The following is a 15,274-nucleotide window of genomic DNA, read 5'->3' on the forward strand; positions in this document are numbered from 1 at the left end:
AGGTTGCCTGCGCTGTGGGTGGGCGGGGGAGACGCCGCGGTCGCCACGTTCCCCGCAGGCGGCAGGGCCGGCCCTTCCTGCTCTCGCTTGGACGGGCAGCCGGTTCCTAGAAGGCCGGTGTGGACCGAAATGTTGGCGCCTAGTGGCAGCGTAGCGGGCCCTGAGGTCCGGGAAGGCGTGCGGTCCCTTCGTCCTCACACCGCCTCGGCAGAGGCCCGCATTCCTGGACCGCTTGTAGAGACGGAGAAGGCGAGGCGACCCCGGGCGCTAGCACCGAAGCCCCGGGAAACGCAGGGTGCGGGGTGCTTGCGTCGACCTGTCCGCGCCAGTGCAGGCTGGCGGCGGGCGGGAAAGAGGGCGCTTCCGCGAGGTGCCCCGGAGAAGCAGCGGGTGAGCCCCCCGGCCTGGGACCGCCGGCCGTGCGCACAGCGGGGCCTCGGCGTCCTGCTGCTGAAAGGACACAGTTTGAGCCAACGTGGACATCAGCCTCCGACAGACGAAGAAAACGAGACCACTCTCATCACGTCTGAACACACACAAACTGCGCGCGTAGTCCAAGCCTCGGAAATGCGCGAACCTCCCTCTGTCCCGCCCAGTACGAGTGAGCTTTCTCTGGGCCTCCGGCCTTTTAGATGAGATTAAGGCATCCGTCCGGGAGTTACCTCCTCTTCTGACACCCAATCCACAGCAAAGTTAGTTCGGCAAAACTACCTACCACAAACCCCAGCCCCCGAAGCACTTTCCAGCATCCCCCTAGGTAGGTGTCCCAGGGCAGTGGTCTCCATCACTGCTGGCGTGAGTAAGAAACCCAACTTGTTTCCACCGCAGGTGTGTTTCTGGTGAGATCTGGCTTTGGGACTCCCTCCATGCCTCTCTGTGCCACAGGTCACGCTCCACTGTTTGAAACCTCACTGCTCTCTCCTTACCCTCCAGAGAGCACCTGCCTCCTCCTCACAGCAGAAATACTCTAACAATACTCACAGTCCCCCATTCCCTTGCCTCTCGTGCACAGGGCAGCTGACCGGAACCCAGCTTGACCTCACCACTTCTCCAGGACAGCACCTGCTAAGGCCTCCAGTGACTTCCCACTCTGTTGCTAAATGGAACTGAGCTTTCCAGTCATCTTCCATGAATCCCAGCAGTATTGACAATGGTGGCCTCTTTCTCTTTGGCTTGTGAGACACATCACTCTCCTGGTTTTATTCCTGTTCTCTGGCTGCTCCGTCTCTCTTCCTCCACAGGCCCAACGCCTTCTGCCCAGCTACTCCTGGATGGAATTCTTTAAGACTAGATCCTGCGTCCTCTCCTCATTCTGTACCCCCTCCCTGGACAAATCCATCCACACTTGGCTTGAATTACTGTTCATCAGAACATGGTTTATTAATTTATATTTCCTACCAGCTCCAGATCATGAGTTCAAACAAGTACCCACATGATACCTCTTGGATGTCTCAAAAGTGCCTCAAATTCAACGTGTCCCAACTGGAACCCTTCTTTCCTGCCCACCCCTACCCCCTTCAGTCTGTTCTTCCTGGGTTGACACAGCCCTGTGCTCCTACCCCAGAACTCCTCTATGGAAGAGAGCCTCTGAGTGGCCCCCATGATCTCCATCTTCTAGGATTCAACCCTTGTGTGGTCCCCTTCCCTTGAGTGTGACCAGGGCCCATGACTTGCTCTGGCCAACAGAATCCAACAAAGGTGTCAGGATGTATATGATTATGTGGATGTGAATCTTTCACACAGGTCTGTGACACCCGTCCTGCTTGGGGACCCTCCCTCCCTTGCTGGCATTGAAGAAGCAAGCCACCATGTTGTGGAGAGGACCACAGTAAGGAACTGAGGATGGCTTCCAGGTGACAAGTCCACAAGAAACTGAGGCTTTCAATCCAAGAGCCCCCGAGGAAAAGAATGCCACCAACAGCTGTCTGAGCTTTGAAGCAGATCCTTCTTGTTGAGCCTCAGACGAGAGCTCAGCCCTGGCCAACACCTGACTGCAGCCTTGCAGAGGACCCAGATGTGCCCAGACTCCCAACCCGTGGAAACGGTGGGATACTAGATGGATGTGGCTTTAAGCCGCTAAGTTTGTGGTACTTTATTAGGCAATGGTAGATGCCTAATACACCCGCCATCACCAAGTCCTATCAGTTTTATGTCCTGAATGCCTTTTAGATCCACTCCTTGACTCCCTCGCCCACCAAGTCTGTGTCACTGAATCACAGCCTCCAGTCAGGCTTCTCTCTCAGAACTTCCCTCAATCCCTCATTCTTGTCTTTCTCTGGTCCCAAGACATTTTCTCAGTGGGTCCCTTGGCTTGGTATGTTCTCCTTGACCCCCTTCTCCTGGTTAAATTCCATTCATTCCTTAGATTTCAGCAGAGTCATCCATTCCTCAGGAAAACCTTTCTTGAGTGCCCTAAGCACGATCCCCCTTTACACCTCTCCATTAGAGCTTTTGTCCCAGTCACAGTTTTACAGGTATTTATGTAATTACTTTGTTCATGAGCTGTATCTCCCATCAGAATGTGAGCCAGTAGAGGTCAGGAACCATGTTTGGTTTTACATGTAACTGTACCCCCAGCACCTGGCACATAATAGATGCTCATTATATTGGCTGAATGAATGTCTATGTCCATTTTTGAAGCTCAAAGTGCATGATACAAGCCTTCCTACCTCAGGAACGTCAAGAAGGTTGAAACTGAGAGTGGTGCCTCCTGTGTGCTTGCTGAGGACTGCCCAAACTAAGTTTGCTATTTTGCTCTTAGAAAAAAAATCCTAGTTTCTGATTTTAAGAATGTAAGCTGTCTAGAGACAAGGAAGGGACCTTTTGTCCCGGGACATTGTCAGCTGCCTGTGTGGCAGATGGTATTTTCCCAAGTTTGCTGCAACAATATCTCCCATCCCTCGTGCTCTTCTAAAATGTATCCCTGCCACCTTCCATCAAGAGGTAGGCTGCGAGTCTTCTCCCCTTGAAGCTGAGTGAACTGTGACTGCCTTGACTGTTAGAGAAGGAAAGATGTGCCATTATCTGATCTCCAAGGCTAGGTCATAAAAGGCCATGCAGCTTCTGCCTGCTTCTCTGGAGACACCTGCTGGGGAGTTGGTCACCAACTGCACCGGAGAAGTTCCATGTAGTCACAGAATTCAGCAACACAGGCTGAGCTCGCAGCCAATAGCCAGCACTGGCTGCCTGCCTTGTCAGGTGAGTCATCAAGTACATCCATCCCAGTGGAACCCTCAGATGACTCCAGCCCCAGCCAACATCTGACTGTGACCTCGTGAGAGACCTCGAGCCAGGACTGCCCAGCTGAGCCCTTCAAGAATCCTGACCCACAGAATGACAAGCAAAAAATGTTTCTTAAGCTGCTAAGTTTGGGGGTAATTTGTTACACAACAATAATAACTGGAAGAGCTTGATGTCCAGAGTGGAATACTGACACCTCAAAAACCCAGCACATACGGTACTGTCCATGGGCCCAGGCAGCAGGCAGCTAGAATGAAGAAGGAGAATGAAGAAAATGACAACTGTGCTGTCTTCCAGGCGGCAGGAAGGATTTTATAGCAACTCTGGTGTGGGGAAGTTTGCATAAATGTCAAAAAAGGCTTCACTCTGTGCAAAAGTAATTCACTTTGCTATTTTTATTATGAAGAAGGGGCAGAAAACAGAACATTGGGTGCCTGTTCGGGGCCAGGCGCTAGTTAGGCGCTTTGCATATGATAATTTGATATAATCTCTTAACAGCCTTTGGAGGAAAGTACTATAGCCTGTTGGATAGGTCTGCAGAGGGGTCCCCTTGCATCTTCAGGTGAGAACCGATGAGCACTGGAGTAGGATAACCACCTAAGGCTGGGGGAAGAACAGTCAGGAAGGAACAGGACTAGTAATTCTGGAAGTCCATACAAGGCCAGGAATAGTTCCTGTATCCACTAGCCAGAGTGGAAAATCCTCAAACTACAAGAGATGTGTGTGCATGGGCACCCAAGTGCATGTGTGGAGTGCATGGCTATGAGGGGGCCTGGACTGGACACCTTCTCTGAGGCTTCCAAAGTCAGGTGTGAATATTAGATTCATCTTGGCTAGAGGGCAGCGCACAATGGGGTGCAGGGCTGCCACATCTCTGTAACGGATGGAGAGGAGCTGGGTAGGTGGGGAGGGCTTGAGGCCCAAGTTAACTTGGGGTCATTTCACAAGGGGTCCTAAATACCAAAAAGATGAGTTTAATTCAGTGGGGGAGCCATAGACCTTTTCACAATTAGAAAAATTTCAGTATCCCAAAGAGACAATGGATGGGCGCATGTTCTGCTTGCGCCCTCTGTCTGCAATCCGTAGCCATTTCACAGAATGATAAAGCCAGCTACTGTCATGGCAGAAAGAAACCCTATGGGGGTTGTAATCCCTGGGCCCTGTAGTCCCACCACCCTCAAACTGGAAGGGAAATGGGGCCCACTCTGAGCCCTCTTTTCAGATTTGATTTGGCTTCCCTTTATCTAAACATTGACAGGCCCAGGGCATGGTCCTAGACCCTCTTTTGTCTTTAATTTACTCACTTCCAAAATCATCTTTATTAGTTCTTTGGCTTTAAATACACCTATATTCTGATGACACGCCTGTACATGTCTCTGGCCTTGACCTCCTCTCAGAACTGTACATACATATATCCCCACCTACCTCCTCAGCATCCCTACTTGGATATCTAGTAGGCACCTCAAATTATGCCATTTACAGTACATGCCAAATACAACTCTTGCCCTCTCCCCAAAACCTATTCACCCTCGTCTTTCTCAAATCACCATTTACCTAGGCATCAGCCTTGATTTCTACCTTTCCCTCATCCCACACATACAATTTGGTAGTAGATCTTACCTGCTCTACTTCCAAAACTCTTCCACGTCCCATTTCTGCCACTGCAACCCTAGACCAAGCCCCATTACAGGCTCACCCCATTTTATTGTGCTTTGCTTTATTGTGCATCACATATACTGTAGTTTTTACAAATGGAAGATTTGTGGCAATCCAGTGTCAAGCAAGTCTACCGGCGCCATTTTTCCAATAGCATTTGCTCATTTGGTAATTCTCGCAATATTTCAGACTTGTTCATTATATTTGTTATGATGATCTGTGCTCAGTGATATTTGATGTTACTGCTGCGATCGTTTTGGGCACTATGAATGGCGCCCATAGAAGACAACAAATGTGACCAATAAATGTTGTGTGTGTCCTCACTGCTCCAACCACTAACTGGCCGTTCCCCATCCCTCTCCCTCTCCTCGGGCCTCCCTGTTCCCTGAGACACAACAATATTGAAATTAGGTCAGTTAATAACCCTGCAATGGCCTCTAAGTGCTCAAGTGAAAGGAACAGTCACATGTCTCTCACTTTCTTTTTCTTTTTTTTAATTTTTATTGTTATGTTAATCACCATACATTACATCATTAGTTTTTGATGTAGTGTTCCATGATTCATTGTTTGTGCATAACACCCAGTGTGTACTTTCAATCAAAAGCTAGAAATGATGACGCTTAGTGAGGCAGGCATGTCGAAACTGAGACCGGTCAAAGGCTAGGCCTCTTGCACCAAACAGTCCTCCCAGTTGTGAATGCAAAAGAGAAGTTCTTGGGGAAATTAGAAGGGCCACGCCAGTGAACACACGGTTGAGAAGAAAGCAAGACAGGCTTATTGCTGATGTGGAGACAGTTTTCATGGTCTGGATAGATCAACATTCCCTTAAGCCAAAGCCCAGTCCAGAGCAAGGCCCTGACTCTCTTCAATTCTGTGAAGGCTGAGAGAGGTGAAGAAGCTGCAGGAGAGAAGTCGGAAGCTGGCAGAGGTTGGTTCAGGAGGTTTAAGGAAAGAAGTCAGTCGTCAGTCTCCATAACATACAAGTGCAAGGTGAAGCAGCAGGTGCTGATGGAGAAGCTGCAGCAAGTTGTCCAGATCTAGTGAGATAATGAATGAACGTGGCTACACTAAACAACAGATCTTCCCTGTAGACGAAGCAGCCTTATGTTGGAAGAAGAGGTTATCTAGGACTTCGACAGCTAGAGAGGTCAGTGCTTGGTGTCAAAGCTTCAAAGGACCAGCTGCCTCTCTTGTTAGAGGCTCATGTAGCTGCTGACTTAAAGCCAATGCTCACCGACCATTCTGAAAATCCTGGGGATTTTGGGATTATGGGAAATCTACTCTGCTTGTGCTCTATACATACGATAGCACATCTGTGTACAACATGGTTTGCTGAATATTTTAAGCCCACTGTTGAGACCTACTGCTCATAAAAAAAGACTCCTTTCAAAATATGACTGCTCACTGACAGCGTACTGGGTCACCCAAGAGCTCTGATGGAGATGGACGAGATGAATGTTTTCATTCCTGCCCATACAACAACCATCCTGCAGCCCATGGATCAAGGAGTCATTTTGACTTTCAAGTCTTATTATTTAAGAAATACATTTCATGAGGCTCTAGCTGTCATTGTGGCTCCGCTGATGGATCTGGGCAAAGTAAACTGAAAACCTTCTGGGAAGGATTCACCATTCTATATGTTTTATATTAAAACAGTCATGTTTCATGGGACGACATCAAAATATCAACATTAATAAGAGTTTGGAAGAAGCTGATTCCAGCCCTCATGGATGACATGGAGAGTTCAATCCTATGAAGAAGCCACTGCAGATGGGCTGGGAACAGCAGGAGAACTGGAATTACAAGTGGAGCCGGAAGAAGGGACTGGATTGTGACGATCTCATGATAAAACGCGAGGGGTGAGGAGTTGCTTCCTATGGATGAACAAAGAAAGCGGTTTTCTGAGACAGAATCTAGTCCTGGTGATAATGCCATGAAGACCGTTGAAGGGACAACACAGGATTTAGGATATTAAGTACAGGTGATAAAGCGGTGGCAGAAGTTCTACTGTGGGTGAAATGCTATCAAACAGCATCACATGCGACAGAGAAATTATCCGTGAAAGGAAGAGTCCATTGATGCACCAAACTAACTTTGTTGTCTTATTTTAGGAACCTGCCACAGACACCCCAGCCATCAGCAGCCACCACCCTGATCTGTCACCGGCCATGAACATCGAGGCAAGAACCTCCTCCAGCAAAAGGACTACGACTCACTGAGAGCTCAGATGACGGTCAGCACTTTTTAGCAATAAAACATATTTTAATTAATGTATATTTTTTAGACATGATACTATTGCCCACCTCAGTATCCACTCAGACTACAGTATCATGTAAACATAACTTTAATATGCACTGGGAAACCAGTAAGTTCACTTGACTCACTTAACTGCAATATTGGCCTTATTGTGGTGTTCTGGAACCGAACCCCCAATATCTCTGAGGCATGTCGGCATTTCTTTCTGAGACAAATGAGACTGCCTCCTCCCTGTTAGACTCTTGCCCTCCTATAGCTGATTTTTCAGAAAGGGAGAGAGATCATTTTAAAACACAGCTTGGCCAATCCCCTCCCCTGCTTTAAGTTTCTCAGTTGCTTCCCATTTGCTTGGAATCAAATCCAAACTCCCTGCCATGCTTATGAGGTCCTCCGTTAGCTCCCCTCCCCCCCCCCCAACCTCCTGAGTCCCATCCCTTGACTGTGGCGCTGCCCCTGGGCTCCTTTCTTTCTCCAGGACACAGCAGGTCTTTGGACCTCAAGCCTGGGTCCCTGCCATTCCCTTTGATTAGAACAACTTCCACTCCTGAAGTGGCTGCTCATTCCCCAAATTCAGCTCAAAGGTCACTTCCTCAAAAGGCTTTTCTGGACCCTGTCTCAGGCACTGAAATGAGCAATACACATCTTATTTATGAATATATTTGACTTTTCACAAATGAGATTTGATCTAACATTTTCTGAGAATTTTTAACCAGGAAAATAAATTTACTAGGAAACTTTTATACTTTATTCACTTAAGTCAGTGATAAATAGGTCACCATTATTCACTTTTCTTTTAAGATTTTATTTATTTATTTGACAGAGAAAGACACAGCGAGAGAGGGAACACAGACACAGCGAGAGAGGGAGTGGGAGAGGGAGAAGTAGGCTTCCTGTGGAGCAGGGAGCCCAAGGCGGGGTGGGAGCCCGATGCGGGGGGAGGGGGGGGGGCTTGGTCCCAGGACTCCCGGAGTCACGACCTGAGCTGAAGGCAGCTGCTTAACAACTGAGCCACCCAGGCGCCCCACCATTATTCACTTTTTTATATAAAAAAACACTTTTACTACTTTATTTCCACCGGGTACATAATTTTCTGCTATTTGTAATGATTGATTTCTTTGATTTTTTTTTAAGTAAACTTTTTTTTTACTGAAGTAAAACCATACTTACAGGCAAGTACACAAATCCTAAGTGTATATAGCTTGATGAATTTTCACAAAATAAATACTCCCACTAACTAGGACCCAGATCACAAAACAGAACATTTCATGCGTCTCAGAAGCCACTTCCAGTCACCACCCCTCAAGGTTAGCACTATGCTCCGGGTTGATTTTGCCTGGGTTTGAACTTCACATAAGTGGAATCATACAGTACATGCTCTTCCAACTCTGACTTCTTTCGCTCAGCACCATGTTGGTGAGACTCATCTGAATTGTCAGCGGTCAGACCCGACCTCTTGTCGTCACTGCAGAGTAACTCCCGTCTGGATGCAGCGCCCCTCACAAATGCGTCCTCGCGTTTACAAACAGCTGAGTTGTATCCAGTCTGAGGCTCTTAGCAAATGCTGTGGCTCTGAACACTCCCATGCAGACCTTCTGGTGAGCACTGGTTCTTCACTGGGAGGGGCCCCGGGATGGAGTTATGGGGTCTTGGGTACGTTTATGTTCTGCGCAGTTGATAACTTTCCTTGGTTGACTTTTTTATTGTGGTAAAATATACATAACAGAAAACTTATCATTTTAGCCATTTTAAGTGTACCCTTTAGCGGCATTAGGTAGCTTCACGATGCTGAGCCACAGCTACTGTTTCCAGAACTTTTCACCACACCAGGCGTTAAGTAATATCTCCCGAACGCTCTCTTCCGCCTGCCCCTGGTACACTCTGTTCTGCTTTGTCTCCATAAATTTGCCTATTCTAGGTAAGTCTTACTGGAACCATACACTGTTTGTCTTCTGTTTGGCTTATTTCACCTGGCAAAATGTTTTCAAGATTCATCCATGTTGTAGCATGTATCAGAACTTCCTTTTTTTTTTTTTGCTAAATAATAGTCCAAAGATTTTTCTTTTTTTTTTTTTTTTAAGATTTTATTTATTTATTCGAGAGAGAGAGAATGAGAGACAGCACGAGAGGGAAGAGGGTCAGAGGGAGAAGCAGACTCCCTGCTGAGCAGGGAGCCCGACGTGGGACTCGATCCCGGGACTCCAGGATCATGACCTGAGCCGAAGGCAGTCGCTTAACCAACTGAGCCACCCAGGCGCCCAGTCCAAAGATTTTTCTAAACACTTTTTTTTTTAATGTTCTAGGCAAATGAATTCACTGTGATTGGCTCATTTAATCCAAAGAATTGTCTTTATTTTTCATGCATACTTTTCTGCAGTAATATAACAATCAAATTTTTGCAATGTAAAAAAAGGTTTCAAAGATTAGAAAAAAAAGATTAGAAAAATTTAAACAGAATCTGTGACCTTGAAAAGTTGATGTTTCATTGTGATGGTCTCTAAAATGGAAGTATTTTTTTTTTAATATTCAAACTGATGGTTTATTAGATGACGCCTTGCAGAAGATGATGAAATCAGAGAAACAAAGAATGGCAGAATATATTTTTTAAAGATTTTATTTATTTGACACAGAGAGAGAGAAACAGAGAGCACAGGCAGGGGGAGCGGCAGGCAGAGGGAGAGAGAGAAGCAGGCTCCCCGAGGAGCAGGGAGCCTGATGTGGGGCTCGATCCCAGGACCCTCGGATCATGACCTGAGCCGAAGGCAGACGCTTAACCAGCTGAGCCACCCAGGTGCTTCAAATGGCAGAATATTTTGAATGATTTTAGCTATGACACTTTGAACAAAAAATAACGTGCATCTTAGAGAGAATCCCAAGAAACTACTGGAAGTCCATATGTCTTGTCTAATAAAATACAGAACAAATGTGTAATGCTGTAAGCAAACCACGCTAGATCGCCTATCATTTGGATGCAAATACTTTTCCTTACTCTCTGATTGTGCCCACTGTGAACGAGTGTCAGACTGTGAGGGCTGCTTGCATGGAGAGTAATGTCGTAATGATAAAATAACATATACTGACTTTATCGAAATGAAGGAAAAAGCCTCCTAGGTCTAGCGTAGGAAAGTAGAGGTTGGAAAGGGAGTTGATGTAAAAAATGCTCGTGACCAGGGATGTAATAAGGGAGCAAGTATGGCAAGTTATACAAGAGTGCATACACCATTGTTTTCCCCGAAATATGATTGTGTCAGATTGGTGCCTTCCGCACTCATAATCTTCATGTGCAAAAATGCCCCTTGTGTGAAATCAGATTTGATAAGCTTCTTTAGCACTGTGTAAAAGATATAGACACATATTTTTTTGTGTGTGATTTCAAGGAAAAATGAATGAGCAGAAGGGATATTCTGATGTCTGTTCTAAAATCTCCATTAAAAACACATCCAGATACCCCATGAGGTTCAAGATTAAATGCAATCAGGCACTTCACCCACAAAGATATTTGTAAATATTGAAATATATATCAAATGAAAACTACAATGTGTTGACATTGAAAGCATCTCAGTGCAAACAGATTGCACACGTCTGGAGTCTTTGTGGGACGCTAGACAGTGAAACAGGACTGTGCATCCAGCTGCGTGCTTCGTGCTTAATGCTGTCCCTCTGCTTCTAGCACAATTGTAACTTGAAAGTCGCAGATGAATGTAAGATTGTAGCAGAAGATATGAATATACGGCCTGAGTTTCAAAATAAAAATATGGAAGTTGAAAAGGAATCCCTGGACAGCGGGGGGCTGCACATCCGATGGAGATTAGGCTCCCAGACACTCTTCTGCCCCGCTGGAAATGAAGACACGAGAAATGAACACGTCTTCAGATTCTAATGCTGTGCCAGGAACTACCTCTGAAGGCTACACATTCCAAGTTCAGGATGGCACTCCTGGAACCTTAAAAAAAAAAAGCTGTCTTCAGATTCTGAATTTTTAACTGGAGAAAAATTATTTTCTGTGTATACATCTGATTTCTGCAAAGCAGCCACCAATTGGACTCTTCAATATTCTGACGTAAATCCTCTGGATTACAGAAGTTTTATCTGGAATTATCTAAGCAGCATGCAATATCAGTACTTGATGATGTACAATGATCCCCGTGTCTGGCGTCTGCATCTTCTAGAACAGTTCACAGTGCGGAGTGCACTCCTCTCTACTCTGGGAGCGGCCTCGAGAAGGCTGTTCACCCTGCCCGTCACAGTGGCGTCCCGTAAGACATCTCGGTAAGCTGCAGTTCATGACCATGAAACATTTAAGCTCATCACGTGGTCAAAAGAAATCAACCTGGCCATTCTCTCCACTGAAAATAAGTAATAGACTTTGGAAATATGACTGAGTTTGTTTCCATTAAAACTGGTTAAGTAAAATCATGAATTGGTTTTGTATAAATATTTAAACTTAAGAAATATTTTGAATTTTAATATACCTAGCCACGGGGCCAGGAATCCATTTATCCTAGATATATATGCTTGCAGAGGCATGGAAAGCTCTGGCCCCCAGAGTTCAGGGAGGGCAAGCAGCACCGCTGGACTGCAAGGCCGCTGACAATCCCAGTCCCCACTGACTGCCAGGGAGCTGCTCCCCGGGAAGCTGCTGGAGAGGGAGCTCATGTGGGGAGAAGCAGAATGAAGCCCCAGAGGGAGCACGCTCTCTGAAGCACTTCTGGGTGCTTCACCCTCCTGGTTCCTGCCCCCCCCCATCCCCCTGTGTCACTTCAGGGACCAGAGACGGCCACAGGAAATTCTCAAGTCAGATTCAGGAGCATGGTGACCTCTGGGGTCTAAAGGTAAGTCCTCCTCCTCTGCTTAACCTCCTACCTCCCCCCGTCAAGAACCTGGCTGTCCTGCAAGGCTCACATACCACCTCCTCCAGGAAGCCTTCCTTCAGGAGCCTCTGCCTGCGGAAGGTCATGTCACCCTATCCTCCACCCTCCAGCCCTATTTCTTGTTCTCTCGTGGCCTTTGTTTCTCGTACATTAATGATCAGGAAATGTCTGTCCCCCCTGAAATTACATTGTCCTTAAGGCAGAGGCCCTGCTGCTCTGGGTTGGTGGGATTTCCTGCTGGAACCCTTTCTGGTTACAGGGGGCACGGACTGCCCCCGAGCTGTGTTCTCAGCTTCTCTGGAGCAGTGTGTGCATGCTCCCTGCCCACCCCTAGCCCGCCCATGCCAGGGAGGTCCGTCCGTTCAGGGCCCAGCGGAGGGGTCTCACACCTGGCTGTGCTATTACAGAGCACGGAGACAGCGAAGCCTCAGGAGTCCAGGGATGTGGGCCTTGCTACAGACTAGCTCTTAAGGCAAAGCCCAAGGACAAAAAGCCAAGAGCTTTTGGAGGAGGAGCCAGCTGGCTGCCAGCCTCCGAGGAGAGTCTCGACGTTCATAAGGAGTCCTCACCAGACCCTTTCAGAGAAGAGCTGGGGTCTGGCCTGACAGCCTCACCCTGTAGCTCTGATATTCCCACAGGATAATTTGGGGATATTTGGTCCCCCCTCCTGACTTTGTCCCGGCAGCCCCAGCTGAGCCTGGGTCCTTCGCTGAAGTCTGAAGCCCCCACGAAAGACCCCTCCCTGCACTGGTCTTCAGCCATGTTAACTGGGTAGCCCTCTTTTTTTTTTTTAATGGGGCAACATAGAATATTTTATTTATTTATTATTTTTTTAATTCCAATATAGTTAACATACACTGTTATATTTGTTTTCAGTGTACAATATAGCAATTCAATAATTCCATAGATCAGCCAGTGCTCATCATGACAAGTACACTCCTTAATTCCCATCACCTCTTTCACCCATCCCGCCACCCACCTCCCCTCTTGTCATCATCAGTTTCTTCTCTATAGGTAAGAGTCTGTTTCTTGGTTTGTCTCTCTCTCTTTCTCTCCCCCCCCGTTGCTTGTTTGTTTTGTTTCTTAAATTCCACATGAGTGAAATCATATGGTATTTGTCTTTCTCTGACTGACTCATTTCACTTAGCATTATATTCTCTAGCTCCATCCATGTTGTTGCAAATGTCAAGATTTCATTCTTTTTCATGGCTGAATAATATTTTTTTTAAATAATTTTTTTATTGTTATGGTAATCACCATACATCACATCATTAGTTCTTGATGTAGTGTTCCATGATTCATTGTTTGTGCATAACACCCAGTGCTCCACGCAGGGTAGCCCTCTTTTTTAACTACCAGAGTCAAGCCCAGCAGGGGCTGTCTGTGGGCACTGGAGGAAGAAACAGAAGAAGGGGAGCATCCTGCCCCCCACTCCCAGCCCACCTCTCCACGTGGGCAGCCGGGCCCCCCGAAGACTCGGCTCAGCAAACGCTGGGCACGCTTCCTTGGTGCCCCACGGCTCTCCTCGGCATGGTGACTCTGGTAGCCAGGGTGTTGCCCCGGGAAGAGAGGAGCGGAGGGCCCAGGGAGAGTCACCTGCCCTGCAGAGCTGGCCTGTGTCGCTCCGCCCCACGGCCAGAGAGAGCGGCAGGCAGCAGCCACAGGGCAGCGCGCTCCCCCGAGGGAGGGAGGCCAAGGCAGAGGAAGGCTGAGCAGGACCGGGAAGGAAAGGCAGGAACAGAGGTGGGGTAGAGGCGGGGAGAGCCCGCGCAGGACAGGTGTGGTGGGGAAGGGCAGAGACGAGGGGCGGCAGAGCACGGAGACGGAAGAGAACCAGGTGGACACAGAGAGGCCGTTCTAACCAAGACCCGGGCACGCTTTGCACCCACAAAGTTCAATATCCTTCCATTAAAAAACTTGTTTTCATCATCGTAAATCAGTGAGATAGGGATGTCTACTATTAAGGAGAGTGCAGAAAACCGCCCCCTTCTCCACTGAAGGTGGAGTGTAATGGAAGACAGGTTTGCGGGCAGCAATCCGACATTTACACATTTTCAATGACATGCCATCTTAATTCTAGAAACATAGGGTACATGTTGCAAAGTGCACAGGCTGTTCGCTGAGCACTGGTCTTGGAAAAGCGTGGGAAACCCTGTCTACACCCTGGGTGAGGCTATTGTGCATGAGAAGCCTCTGCGCGTGGCAACATGGTGGGTCAGGCGGGCCCCACGAGGGAGGGGCTTTTCCTCCTCACCACTGTGTCCCTGGTGCTGAGGACGGAGCGTGGCACATCACGGGTACACCGCTGAACCGGGGTTCTACTGTTGGGTTCAAAAAGTTGCAGAATGGTATGTACAGAATGGTCCCATTTGCAGAAAAAGACATTTATCCTAGGTACATATGCTTGCAGAGGCATGGAAAGCATCAAAACGGTCACCCAAGAAATTGTTAACCGTGGAGACTCCTGGAGCGGGGGACGAAGGGATGCGTGCGGAGGCAGAAGGAAGGCCCAGGTTTTCCACGGCCGGCCTTCTGTAATGCTTGACTTTTCCTGGCAGTGTGTATGGCTTTTTAAAGAAAAATCTAGTTTAGGGGCGCCTGGGTGGCTCAGTTGGCTAAGCGACTGCCTTCGGCTCAGGTCATGACCCTGGAGTCCCGGGATCGAGTCCCGCCTCGGGCTCCCTGCTCCGCGGGGAGTCTGCTTCTCCCTCTGACCCTCCCCCCTCTCATGTGCTCTCTCTCATTCTCTCTCTCAAATAAATAAATAAAATCTTTAAAAAAAATCTAGTTTAAGAAAAGTTACTTAACCTCTCTGAGCCTCAGTTCCTCACCCGTAAAATGGAGACTAGTAATACCTACGTCGGGGTCACTGTGACATTTAAGGAGCGGCTAAGACCCCGCACACCGAGGGCCCTGGCACCTGGGGTCAATGAAGGGATGGCATTGCTGTTGTTACGGAAGGAAACACAGACACACCAGGAACGACTGTGAGGAGACTATGAGGATCCGGCTGCCCAGGCCCCAGAACCGGCCCCACTTGCTGCTGCTTCTCCCTGGAACATCCCTTCCCCCGGGAGACCTGCTTGCTCGTTCCTCCACACCGTCACTGCTCTGCTCGAGTAAAGCCTACGGGGCAGGTTGTCTCCAACCAGCCCGCGCACCTGTGCCCTGCTTCTGCACCGTTCCTCCTTGTCCTCTGCACTTACTTGATTTTCTTCTTGGCACAGAGACGCTGCCTGCCGTATCATCATTTT

This window comes from Zalophus californianus, chromosome 3 (assembly GCF_009762305.2).
Source record: "Zalophus californianus isolate mZalCal1 chromosome 3, mZalCal1.pri.v2, whole genome shotgun sequence".
In the NCBI taxonomy this organism is placed as follows: domain Eukaryota; kingdom Metazoa; phylum Chordata; class Mammalia; order Carnivora; family Otariidae; genus Zalophus; species Zalophus californianus.